The following is a 14,117-nucleotide window of genomic DNA, read 5'->3' as shown; positions in this document are numbered from 1 at the left end:
TAAGGGAGTTCAATGGATAGTTTTTTGAGGAGCCTCCACACTGTTTTCCAGAGCGGCTGCACCAGTTTACATTCCCACCAACAGTGTAGGAGGGTGCCCGTCTCCCCACACCCTCGCCAGCATCTATAGTCTCTTGATTTGTTCAATTTAGACACTCTGACTGGTGTGAGGTGGTATCTCAGTCAGGAAAACACAAATCAACTCCTTCTGCATGAAAAGAAATAAGTGTGGTGACCCCTGTGGTCTGCCTTATCCCTCATTTCCCCCAGGAAATTCTATTTATATGTCATTCCTCTGGGAAATAAAGGAGGCGATATACATTTACAGGTGGTATTTTATATAGAAAATGATACATCTCCAAACCTAAGTTGTTGTGGGAAATGCCAATTTAGCAAAACCTAGATAGATGATAGGAAATTAAACTTTGACAATGGTACCATTACCAAAGCTGAATTTTCCTCAGCTTGTTTATTGGGATTCACTTGAAAGAAACACACACACACACACACACACACACACACACACACACACACACCCCTCAGGCAGCTTTTTGAAATCAAATGCATTTCCTGCCCTCTTCTTTCCTCAGTCCTCTTACAACCAGCCTATTTATAGCCCAGGAAAGGAAAAAGCCCCACTAGAGGCAGGAAAACTAAGTTCAGAAAGAATAGGAGGAAGTGTGCCTGCCATTTAGCCAAACAACCTTTAATTCATTGAGCTCAAAGCCTAGCAGCCTCACGGTGGTGGTTAGGCGTAAACAGCTTGCAAATTTGAATTTTTTTTCTCTCCCTACTTTTGACCAGCACTGGGGCAAAGGAGGTGATGGCAGTGTTTTGGAAGACACAACAGAAATCTCTAGGTGTTCGCACACAGGGGAGAGAAACTCGTTAGGGGTTGGGGAAGTGGAAAGAGACAATTCAACAGAGGGATGAGCTTGAATGATTCCCCGTCTGTGAGTTAAGGTAAGTGTCATTTTTAAGACTGTCCATTGTTATGTCTATATTGCGTATCATGAGCAGTGAGCCAGAGACAGTATATAAGCTTTGAAGCAAGTCCTCATGAAAAGCTCACGTTTGTTTATATTTCTGAAGAAATGTAGAAATCAGTCTCATTTATGACATCCTTAGTTTCTAACAATTGTGTGTATGTATAATACTTGTTTCCTTAAGAGAGCTTTCTCTCCGTTAAGTTTTCTTCAGTTTCTTTATCACCAGGGGATTAAATAGTATAAATACTTTTGCTGAAGATCATTTTTGAAAAATAATTTCTAGGATTCGTCTGTTTCTTCTTTTCAAAGTGCTGACTAATGATCCATGTACCATTTCTTGGATCAGTCCTGGTTTAGAATAGATATTAAACAGGCTCTCCAGCAAAAATAGTCAACTTTAGAAAAGTGACTTTAACTAAAAGCTAAATTTTGTAGAAAAGTAATTGAAGATAAAGTTGTTGTTGTTGTTGTTGTTGTTGTTATTGTTGTTAACACAAAGCTTCTTCTCTGGGACATTCATTTTTCAAACAAAGGAGAACCTTCTGGAAGCACCAAAACAGCACTGAACAGCTCCAGTGATCAAAATTGTTCACTAATTTATTTAAGTTAGGATTTCAAAATGTTCATTTAGCATGCGTTTTCTGAGTGACCTGAAAAATGCCCCTAGGTCTGGAAGTGGAAAGGTGGAAAGGTTAAATCCAAGAACATTTGATGTTGCCCTCAAAAACTTGGAAAGCTCCTAGGGACATTCCGAATTCTTTTAACATTCCTTGCCATCAAACGCGTACGTTTGTTTAAATGATGCACCATATTTGCGTCCACCACTGACAACTGCCCCCCATTTGTGTCCTGCAGTAACTTGATGAATGTTGTCACAGTGACAACAAAGGAAAACATCCCTAGTGGTCTCTTGAAAAGACAGAGCAGAAGGAAACATGTTGCTGTCATTTTGGCTTATCCCAGGTCGAGATTGGTATGTTTAGAATCTGTTGCAAGAAGATAGCGAAGCTGGAAGCCAGAAAAGGCTGAGCCAGCCAGATTGTTACTGGTGCAAGGAGCCAAGTGGCTGTGTCTCCATGTGGACCTGGCAGTTCTCCTTCCTAGGAGAATTTAAGGGTTATTATTATTATTTTTTTTTTCTGTTTAGAAAATTGCAATTCATTCCTTGGAAACTGTAGCAAAGTGTAGTATTCTTGAACAGAGAGAACAGTTTTCTTAGTTGAACTTAAACCACAAAAATAAAGAGAGAAATAACACTCATCTGGGTAAATGCGATGGATCTGAAGAAACAAGTCAAACTCTTAGCACTTGTTTCCAAGACACTGCAGTGCCACAAAGTCAGTTCTGAATCCATTTTATTTTTTCCACGAAGTGAAATCCAGGGTAACCTGATTGCCACTCCACGTGGGGCTAGTGGTAGAGATGTTGCTTACAGTGATCCTGGTTTCTGTAAATGTTGAACTCTCTGCCCTATAGTTTCGAAACAACTTTTTCATTTGACACACTTGCATATTTACATTATGAGAATAAAAACGTTTTAAATATATTTGAAGGTTTAACTAACAGACAATTAGGGGTTATATATTTTGTTCTAAAAACATGGTTGTTGTTGTTTTTTCACTTTGAGAAGTCTTATGTTTGGTCATTGGTTTCTGGGTGCCCGCAGATGCTCATAAATGTATTCGTGCAATGCCAGGTGTTTAAGATAGATTTGTAAGGGGGGATTGTTTAATAGTTTTACCAGTTTCTTGATGTTTTTTTCAAGCTCCCGAGTGTATTTTATGTTAGAGTTAACTAATTTGGAAAAAAAAATAATTATGAGGTTTTGGGTTTTTTTTTTTTTTGTTTTTTTTCGCTTTTCTATTAGCTAAATAGAAATCTGTCGCTTGGTTTCCAGCATGACTCTTATTTACTGTGTGTTTATAGGTTACATAATAGAGCCACCGCTGGCCCTCACATTTAAATATAAGGGAAATCAGATTGCTGAAGAGATAGTGTGAAGTGGTGACAAGTTGAAACGTCTCTAAATGTAATGACTTGTAGGATGCGTTGAAATGGGGTGTGGGGAGAAGCATGCCAAGGTCAGGCACCTGTTCTCCCCTGGCCTGAGGCTGTGGGGACAGAGGAAGTTGGTTTTGGTGTGTCTGTGGGCACCTTAAATCCAGCTCAGTGACCTCTGGAGGCTTTCTTCCTTCTCTGCTCTCAGCCCTTCACAGCCTGTGTCACAGGTTTACAACCACACCGCACCACCAAAGCGTGCTTGTGAAGTCTTCTTACTTACACTGCAGTCTTTCCCTTTGAAAACTCCACATTGTCCCGGAGAAAGGGAATTCTGTAAGACACAAAGCATCTTATACCAAATTAACTAACTAATATTAACCAAAGTAGTGATGTACAGAGTGGGTACCAGAGAAGGAGGTCCTGATCCAGCAGGCTTCGTGGAGGTATGAGGTTGAGCTGACCTCACAGGGCAGAAGGTCTGATGGTACAGTGAGAGGGAAGAGTGCCCAGCCCAAGATCGGAGCTGTGTGCATGGGCAGGGATAGGAACATCCCTGGTGTGCCCAAGGAATACAGCTGTCTGATGAACAACAGGATTCCCGGTTACATGTGGATTTCAGATCAACAACCAACTTTGTTTGAGTGTAAGTATCTCCTTTTGCGCAGGTATGTACGAAGCCTACTGCATGGGAGATACGTATTCAAAACAAAATTATTTGTTCACATGTAACTGGGTGTCCTCTTTTCTCATTTCCAAAATCTGGCAACCATACCAGGGAGCTGTGTGGCCACAACTTGACAGAGGCAGGGGCAGTGAGCATACGGAGCAAGAGAGAAGCGTCTGGAGGAGGTTGGGGCCAGACTGTGACGGGACTGTAATGCCAGACAGAGGAGTTCAGAATCTGATTTGCAGCCCCTGGGAAGCCAGTGAGGGGCTTCGAAGAAGGAAATGACATCAGTGAGATTTGCCCATTCAAGGCCGGAGCTGGTGGGGCGGAGAGAGCAGGTTTCTGAGGCCTGGCGACAACGGAGAGAAGGAAACCAGATGGAGACACGTTAGAGAACAAATCGACATGTCTTGTAAACTAATTGGCTGTGGTTATAGGAAGAGAGGAAGTGTTACAGAGGATGTCATGTTTTATGGTCTGTTGTAAGAAATAGGCAATCAGAGAGGTAGCAGCAGGTCAGGGAGTTAGTGAGGGAGATGAGGATTTTTGGTTTCAGACCTATAAAAGTTGATGCTGTGATGGGCTAGTCAGGTGGAAATGGGAAGTGGACACCTGGAAATGGGAAACAGCTTAAGAGGGAGGTGAGAAGCAGAAGAGGTCACAATGGCCAGTATTTCTTTCGTGCTAAGCCTTTCATGTACAGTCTCTCGTTGAATCCTTACCCATGGGCAGGTTGTAGCACTAGCCACATTTTGTAAATGAGGAAACTGAAGCTTGGAAAGCTTAAGTAACATGTCCATGACCAGCTAGCTAGTGAGAGACAGGTAGAGAACAGAACGCAAGTGTGTAAACGCCCAAAGCCCACATGCCTGCTAATTCCATCAAGAACATTGAGTATCTACTCTGGATTCAGTTTCTGTATCTGCAAAGATCTAAAGGAACCAACTTTCCATGCTGTAACCTGATGATGATGATGATGATGATTTTTTTTTTTTCTGAAGGGGAGAGAGTGCGTGAATAGGGAAGAGGGAGAGAGGGAGAGAGAGAATCTTAAGCAGCCTCCATGCTCAGTGTGGAGCCTATGCGAGGCTCAATCCCACAGCCCTGGGACCGTGACCTGAACTGAAATCAAGAGTTGGATGCTCAACTGACCTAGCTACCCAGACGCCCTGCTATCACCTGATTTTTTAACTGGATTCTTGGTCTTTCATTTCTTTGATAGCTCTCAGAATTCTGCACCTTTTAGTTAGTCTCCCTGAGGAAAAGGAAAGAGTTTATACTCAGAGATTTTCGTGTTTACTTATTTGCACATTTATTTATTTCTAAAGATGGTTTTCCCTTCAGTGCCTCATTTTTTACTTTTCGCTACGTATCTGGTGAAGTAGATGTTGGAAAGAGAATGTTAAACTCCTTACTCTGTCCTGGGTTGCCCTCTAGTGGTGGCCCCAGGTAACGAGGCTCAAGCCAGGCAGGGACCACGCAAGCAGCCTCTAGAAGCAAGCTCCTTAGGAAACCAGTAGTTCACAGAGTCACTGCAGAATTCTCTGTGGGCTCCTCAGTGGTTTGGAGGCTAGTTTGCTAGGAGATTCTGGCAAAGGACTTCATGGAATTATATTCCCCCTTCCAGTTGGCTGGCCTGAAGGGCAGTTTGAAGAGACCACTGTTATATATTTATCTTATATTGTGTAATCATTAGAAACATGTCACTTTTTTTATCTTGCTAGGAAGGTATGTATTATCAAGTTGTTAAGCTTCTAATGCACATATGTGCTTTTATTGTTAAGAAAATTTCCTAAGTCTTTTATTCCAAATATTTACTTCAAGATACACAGTATAGTTTTTAGTCAAGAGTGAGTGAATAATCTGTGTTTGAGGAATATATCCTAAGAAAAATTTCATAGACCGAGACAAAAATGTATACAAGAGAATGCTTACATATTTGTAATGAACAAATTTTGGACAAATATACAGTCAAACCTTGGTATGCAAGCATAATTTGGTCTGGAAACATGCTTGTAATCCAAAGCACTCATTTACCAAAGTGAGTTTCAAGGACCATTGGTGCAGTTGTAATCATGTGATGTTTGGCATCACACACTACTCGTGTTGCAAGACGTCGCTCATTTACCAAATTTAAATTTATTAGAAATGTTTGCTCATCTTGCAGAACACTCGCAGAAAAAGTTACTCGCAATCCAAGGTTTTACTGTACAAAAAAAAGAAAACTGTTCAATAACATTCCACCATGTGGAATTTTATATAGCCATTAAATCCCATTAAAATATTTAATGTTTATACTAAATGCTAAGTGAAAAAGAGAAGGCAAAAAAAATATACATGGCGTGATCTCATTTTCTTAAAAAATATATGTTTATATGAAAATGTTGAGAGCTAAACATTTATATATCAAAATATTAACACCAGAAGTCTTTAGTTGGTGGGGTAATGGGAATTTTTATTTTCTACTTCGCCTCCAGGATAAACATGTTCCCTAAGCTGAGCATGTACTCCTCTTATTATAATCAGGAACAGAGGATACAATTATGTTTTCAAAAAGCGGAGGGCTAAGTGCCGGTGTTCTAATTTCTTGCTGTCATGGCCGACAATCATGTCGGTGCTAATTCAGCCCCCTTTTCGGCCTCTCTGCCCAGTCAAGAGCTGTATCCTGTTTGGGACAGCATAATTCATTGTAATGGAAAGGATGATGATGCACTAGGCTGGTCTATGACTTCACTATATTCATCAGCAACAGGAAACAAAGACACGCACTTTTTTTTCATAATTGTTTTAGTAATAATTGACAATTGGAGGAAATGAATGGCAGAAAACAATTATGGGCAGACAAGACGGTCAGCAGATCAGACTGGGAAATGCAAAGGGGCCAGTCTCAGTTTTGTTCCTGCAACGATTTCAGAACATTACAAAGATAGTATTGTTTTGTTTTCAATCCACTCCTGAAATCACTGTTGTTTTTAACAGCGGTTACACAATTCTTTGCTGGCAGCAGTGATCCCCCAATATGTTTTTGATTCAGTAATCCGGTAATCACATATCAAGGATTTGGAACTGAATTTGTTATGTGTATCGATACTCAGGGTCAGTGTGAATTCTCCCCGTGTGTGTGTCCACTGACAATGCTCCTTTAATAGTAAACTGGCCTTTGGTTGCCCATGCATGAAATTCTAAACATTTCATTCTCTATTAAACTTAAAAATATCAGATTCATATTTTCTATTTTCTGTGAGATGATTTCTGGTCTTCATTTGAGCAGCAGGGGTGGGGGTGGGGTGGGAACAAACAACCAAAACTCAAAACAAGTGAATTCATGATTCATTCTCTAGTGGAATGAGCACAATTAGTAATCGCAGAGCTGAAAACGAAGGCTGCGTGATCAGTGAGGAAAGAGCTAAGCAAGGCAGGTGTTCCGTGCCCTGTGGGGACATTTCTCCACCCTAGTGGCTTGTGTCCGTAAGCAGAACGTAACTGTCCTGATGGGCACTGTTACCGTTCTTTGGGTGGAGGAGCTACACATGCAAGGCATGCTTTAACCTTGACTCCAACTCATATTTTTCTCTCATTAGCCTCATTTGGAGTAAAATTCTGCAGCAGCTCTCGCTCTGAATCTTAAAGACCTCTCACTGGTCATGCTGTTGTTGTGGAGACTTCTAGACCGGTGCTGTCCAATAGGAATATAATGTGAGCCACAAATGTCACGCTCTGTTTTCCAGTTGCCATACTACAGAAATAAAAAGAAACAGAATTAATTTTTTTAAAATACCGCTTATTTAACCCAAATGTCAAAACATTATCATTTTGACATGCAATCAATATAAAAGGCTATTAGTGACACAGTTCTCCACCTGCTTCTCCTCCTCCTTCTCCTCCTGCTTCTTCCTAAGCCTGACATCCAGTGTGTATTTTACTCTTAGATTGAATCTCTGTTCAGACAAGGCTCAGTTTACGTGCTGAATGGAGTCAGGTGCCTGTGGCTACTGTACTAGACAGTGCAAATGTAAACAGAAGACCCATAGTGTTGCCCCCATAATGTAAATGGCACTTGAAGTTTGGGCTGTGAGATTCTACTGTCTGTTCAGCACTCAGCCTTCTCCTTTGTGATATATTAGCAAGCCCCTCGAACAGGTATCAAGTGCAATTGAATAATTGAAGAGCAAGCAAAAGATTGTCAGTTTTTGACCCTTTGCCTATTAGATCCAACTATTTTGCCTGTTAGAACAATCCACCTATTCATTTAAACTATGTCACTGGTGGATTCCTCAGTTGAGGATAGATAGGGGTATGAAGGTTTTTAAAAACTCCCAATTTTTGAAATCTGGATGATATGATTGTAAGAAACTTTATTCTGTAACGATGTTTTCAAGTGAATTCAGGCATATGAATAGATTCCATTACACAGCCTAAAACTAACTTCTGGAAAGCATTATGAACGTTGTGTTTCTAATAATGCATAAACCTTAACACGAAGAAAGAAATCTTTAGAATTCACATGTGCGCACACACACGCACACTCCTAACATTGTGATCGCTTGCTGATGTCTATTCTGCATTGTCTTATTTGAAGAGGAGGAAGTATGCTTCAATAATCTCGTATAACTGCTATGCCCTGGGGACTCTCATGCCAGTCAGCTGGAGTGGTAAATATAGCTCTGTGTGCTAAATGTAGGGATCCAAAAATAGACCCAATGGAAGTGGACAAAGCTATAAGACACTGCAGGTTCTTGTGACCCACCAAAGGCAGGGACCTGGCACAAGAGCCGCGGCAGTCCTGGTCACGAGGCCCAGCTCCCTGGAGCCATCACAGTTTGGGTTCATTTCTTATTCCAGGAGGGTTTGTTTATGAAAGCTAGATTTAAAGCAGTCAGAAAAGTCTAAAATCAAAATAAAAGTTAGAGACATTTCAGATGTACATGATGACCATCCATCGCATGATTTACAAGCTGGTCATGCTCCCAAAGCTTGTTTGTAAAGACCTTTCTTGGAGTCGTTTTCCATTTTCACCATAGAAACAAGGTAGTAAATAGTGACTGGACATGTGCACCTAAAATACCATATACTTACAGTAAAATTGTTGCAGTGTATTTATTTTATATATTTGCAATGTACTGCATTAAGTATTCTTTATTAAATTATTATTATTTTATGAAAGCATGTTAAATTATTACAATGCATTAAAGATTTTTTTGAATGTTTATTTTTGAGAGAGAGAGAGAGACAGAGCACAAGCAGGGGAGGGGCAGAGAGAGAGGGAGACACAATTCGAAGGAGGCTCCAGGCTCTGAGCTGTCAGCACTGAGCTCGATGTGGGACTTGAACATGCGAACTGCAAGATCATGACCTGAGCTGAAGTCAGACACTTAACTGACTGAGCCACCCATTCCAGTGCATTTTATTGAAATAAAATTACTGTATCACTTCTACATTAGTATGTTATATCATACATTGGTGATATGTTAAACACTACACTACAGTAATATGTAAAGAGTATATGAATAATTAAAACAAAAATATGCTAAATCAACTCATAGTCACCTTATATCCAAAACATTGAGCACTGGAAGAGAGAAGCTAGCAAATGTCCAGTGTTGCACCAGGCTCAGGAACAAGTATCAAAGACATGTCATACTTATTTTGTCCCTTAATGTTGGTAGGAAAGCAAATTCACCAAGGAAGAACAAGGAAATAGAATTCTTTACTAAAGAGGCTGCCTTACCTATGTGACTCTTAGGTGGAGAAGGCCTTTACTTTTGTATGTCTAAACTGGGATTTGCCTTCTCCTTAAGGATGAAATACCCCTGACATTGCTGTTAGTGTGGAGCCATAATTAGGATCTTGTATTCCCTCCCAAATAGGGTGAGATTTTCCTAAGTAACATTTGGCCAAAAGGAAGGTGCAAAGAAAGGCCACAGTGAAGAAGAATACGTGGACACTGGATACAGAGATCTGTGCACAAATGCTCCGTTCTCCTGCGGGGAAAGAAAGGCAGAGAACGATGGACTCGGCTTTGGATCGTTCTCTGTGCTTCTCCCGGAAGCCTCCAGGGTGGGAAACCGGAGGGGCAGGGGCGGTGTGCAGTTGGTCTCTGCGTGTTGGATATGCTTTCCAGGTCAGGTTTTTGTAGCTTCGTGAGTGCCATGAGCCCTTGGATCCTATGGATACACCATGGCTTTTCTAGTCACTAGTAAATGAAGAGGGGGTGGTGAAGGCAGGCATTAACTGGCCTTCAGGCAAGGTCAAGAAAGTCTGGGCTGGATGGGGCCACCGGTTGGTTTATAAAATGAGCAAGAGAATTCAAGGGCATGTGGGTCAGTTGAGATTATGTTTGTAGCTCAAGGACAGGAGTCTAGTCAGGAGAATAATGGATTCTTCCGACTTCTGTCTTCTGGAACACCTTCCTGTAATTCCTTCTGGCTGGGAACTGGGGCTGTCTCTCTGGTAATGGACCCCCACCAACAGAGATGGGGGTGGGCACTGCACCACAGGCTGCTCAAAGAGGCGTGCTACTTCTGGAGCATGCACATCCGTTCTTGATCTGAAACTATCCCCACCCCTCCCGACGGACCCATCCTCTTCAGTATCCTTTCTCTCAATTTCATTTGCTTCTAGGACATTTTTAAAAAAAAAACATCCATGATCTGGGGGTGCCTGGGTGGCTGAGGGGGTTAAGTGTCTGACTCTTGATTTCAGCTTAGGTCATGATCTCACAATTTTGTCAGTGCAAGCCCTGCCTTGGGCTTTGTACTGTCAATGCAGAGCCTGTTTGGGATTCTCTGTCTTCCTCTCTCTCTCTCTCCCTCCCCTGCTCATGCTTTCTCTCTCTCTCTCTCTCTCTCTCTCTCTCTCAGAATAAATTCATAAACATAAATAAGGCATCCATAGTTTTTTTTTGCCCTGAGAACTACAACCCAGACTACCTAAATTCGCTGCCCGCATTAGTTACCCATTTGGATTCTCTAATTCTCTGCTGAAATTCTCCGTGTGTACTACGGCACATACCACCTTTGTTTTCTCATTTCTCTTTCAAAGTTTTAAGCACATAAAATCAGACACTCTGATATAATCCCATTAGACTGAAAATATGTCAGAAACTTTCTGACTGATGCAGGAAACAATCTCTTCTCACTTTCATTCCTCTTGATCCCTGAACCATTTAATATCCTATGACTTTCCTTTATTGAAATCTGAGATGCCACATTGTTCCTGATTTCTTCCAGTCTTGAAAAGATATTTCTTTTCTCTGCCCTTCAATGTAGCCATTTACTAGGGATCCTTGTCTTCATTGTCTGTCTAAATTCTTTCTCCCTCAGAGATTGCATTTTATGGCTTCCATATGTAAATAACTCTGAACTTGCTGATCTAACTCTGAGGGAATTTTAGGCTGCCTTCTAGGTGCAGGTATCTGTCCGTCTGTTTCTACTTGATGTTCCATCATCATTTCAAACTTAGCACGTCCAAATTAAAAACCCTACCCTGCTTTCCTTATCTACTCGGTCTCCCTGTGTTCTTTACTTTGATGGTGACATCATCCCATCTGGGTTGGAGCCATTTTTCCTCTACCCTGTTCTTCACCTCCTGGTAACCCAGTTAGTAGCTCATACTTCCTGTTAAGCGTGTCTCGTAGTCCTCCCTTCCTGTCACTACTGCTTCCATTTATGGTCTTTTCTTTTTTAATACCTAAATCAAGGTAAAAGGTACTCTGTGAGTGTCCATCCAGCTGACTTCTTTCCCTCAGGCTCTCCCCTTCCCTCATACCCACCTCTCCATACTCCAGAGAGAATAATCTATCTTGGAGGGTGTTATGACTTTGCTAACAGTTGTTAAGTAGAACGCTGTTGCTGGATGGTGAGCAAAGCAAAAATCCACAACAGAAACTGAAATAGACACTGACCACTCACAGGCCCTGAGGAGGCACACTGCATACCTTGAGGGTCTACACGGGGAGGTGAAGGCAGGGTACAGGTATAGGACCTGGGCACATGCCTTTAGTAGAGTGTATGAGTGGAATGCTTGGGGTTTCTGGGCTATGGCCAGGTTGGTCGACTCAAACTAAAAAGAGCATGGCTTTTGGTAAGCTCCACCGAGGTCTGACCTAAGGGTAGCATGAAGAAGGCCCTGGAAGGCTGGGGGGACTGTTTATCACAAGAGTCATTAGGGAAGTCCTGTTAGGAACTTATATTTACTTGTGACTCTGCAGGATATGGTCCCCTGGGACGAGGGGCTTGTGTCTGTGTAAGGCCCCAAAGGCCACTTGGCCGAACAAAATGGATGCTGAGGCAGCATCTCCCTGGAGTAACTTTAGCTAAACTCTTTATAGAAGCCTGCAGACTGCCTGGATCTCAGTCAAGTTTCAGTGAATGGAACTTCATTCAAAGTAGCTAAACTGGTTATGAGAAGAAGTATATGATCTGGAAGCACAAGAAGTGAAGTGGAGAATGGCAAGGGCCTCCCTCCAGGGACCAGGTGATCAGAGCCTGAGGCTGTGACCGCTGGGCCACGATGGTTTTTGTCATTCCTCAGAGGCTCTGCTGCCCTACCCCCTTGCTTTTCCTGTCTCACTGAGCACAGGAAGAAGGAGGATGACCATCACCTCCTCAGTTTGAAGGTCCCTTTTGGTTAATCACTGATAGAAATGAACAGATCTCCTGCTTTCAATCCCCAATTCTCTTGAAAAAGAATCGAATGATCAGACTGACATAAACTTGCCTCAGGTGTCAATTCCTTGTCTGGTCCTTTATGACCTTGAGAGAGGAGGCCCAGTGCTAATCCTGAGGCTGGGGCAGTTCAGAGAAGAGAGGCTTGTGCTTCTGTAAACCATCTCTTATGCATCTGGTTTTTGGGTGTAATAGAGCATTTTGTTTTATTTTCTTACTTCTCTCTGCCAGGCCCTAGCCAACAAGGTGTCTCCTAACTTTGCCTAAACATATGTAGTTTTCCCTCTCTGCGATTTGCCTGTGCTGATCTAGACAGCCAGCATACCACCACACCCCCTTCTCTCTCTCAGTCCAAATCCTACAGGCTTCCAGATGTGGCACACGTCCGCCATCTTTGATGGAGCCATCATCAGGATTCAGTGACGTTGCCTTCTTTGGAAATGCTATAGCATGCTGTCTATCTGATATATCTAATCATATACTGTTTGGTGATATTTCTTTCATTTATTCAGTCATTTTATGCCTCTTTAGTTAATTTTCCAGCAGTTTCTTCTCTCATCAACCTAGTTATAAATTCCTTGAGGTATAAGTCACACGCGGATCATTGGATAGCATCTCTTTTGCAGCTTATCATACATATATGTGAAAATAAAAGTTTAAGAATGGGGTGATTACAGATGATCTTAGTTTTCTTCTTTGTGCTTTTCTATACTTTGCAAATTGTTTGTGGTGAACATACATGAGTTTTGAAATCACATATGTACAAAGAAGCATAAGTCACTTTTCAAAAACCATAACTATTCCAAATGGGAGCAAGTCAGTTCCTGTGATACCTTGACATAAAGCTGGGTTATCTGTGCTTTCCTAAGTTGGTTTATATATACAATCCTGTGATTTAAGGACGTCTGGGGAGAGGAATAGTTTTGAGCATAAGACCCGGAAGGCTGGCCAAGGTAGAGAGCCTGGGGTAGGCCTGGACCCCAGAAACCACCAAAGAGGGTTGGCTGTTATAAAGCGTGATGAGTGTATTGTAAAAATCCTGAGTTTTCAGCTAAAGAAGGGTAGACTACAAAACTTTAAATCCAAGATCCCATTCAAATGAGATCAGAGATGTTTTTTTTAAGTCACAAATGCACAGTGATAATATTTTGAATGCTGGAACAGACAATTGACTACTAACTCCACAATGGAAATCAGAAAGTCAGTCCACTTTGCCCTGGAGAATTCTTCAAAGACCCAGGAATTAGTGACCCTAGATACCCATGCAACTGTAGGTGAAGATGAGACTACATGAGGAAGATTGGTTGAAATTCTTCCTAAAAAGCAGTTAGATTACCAGATCCCCTTCCCTACTTTACACAGTTGGGAATTATCCTCTCTCTCACCATAGAAGCGTTCTGGAAGTTTATTCTCTCAAGTTAGATCATGTAGGGGTGTGTAGACTGGGAACCCTGGTCTTTGGATGGGGTCCAGCTGAAGACATGAATCTTATATTTAAAACTAGAGGGGTGCCCTGGTGGCTCTGTTTGTTAAGTGTCCAACTTCTGCTCTGGTCAGACTTTGGCTTCAGTCATTATCTCACAGTTGGTGGGTTCGAGCCCCACATGGGGCTCTCTGCTGTCAGCCCTGAGCCTACTTCAGATCCTCTGTCTCCCTCTCTCTCTCTGCCCTTTCCTTACTTGCTCTCTCTCACTCTCTCTCTCAGAAATAAATATTTAACAATTTTTAAAAATTAGATTAATTGAAAATTGACACCAGACCTCTACTCCCACTTAGATCCTAGAATGTTATAGGC

At 41.8% G+C, this 14,117-nt stretch overlaps 1 protein-coding gene across 1 annotated transcript in view; it reads left to right on the top strand.

The window, feature by feature from the left end:
• RASGRP3 (RAS guanyl releasing protein 3) overlaps positions 1–14,117 on the top strand; it is a 127,653-nt gene that overhangs the window by 21,348 nt on the left and 92,188 nt on the right. The window contains exon 5 of the mRNA XM_029937966.1: positions 804–962. The gene's annotated coding sequence lies outside the window, so the exon portion shown is untranslated. The remainder of the gene's footprint in view (positions 1–803; positions 963–14,117) is intronic.

This window comes from Suricata suricatta, chromosome 4, assembly GCF_006229205.1.
Source record: "Suricata suricatta isolate VVHF042 chromosome 4, meerkat_22Aug2017_6uvM2_HiC, whole genome shotgun sequence".
NCBI classification, from domain to species: Eukaryota; Metazoa; Chordata; class Mammalia; order Carnivora; family Herpestidae; genus Suricata; species Suricata suricatta.
This window is presented reverse-complemented; position numbering and strand designations above follow the sequence as displayed.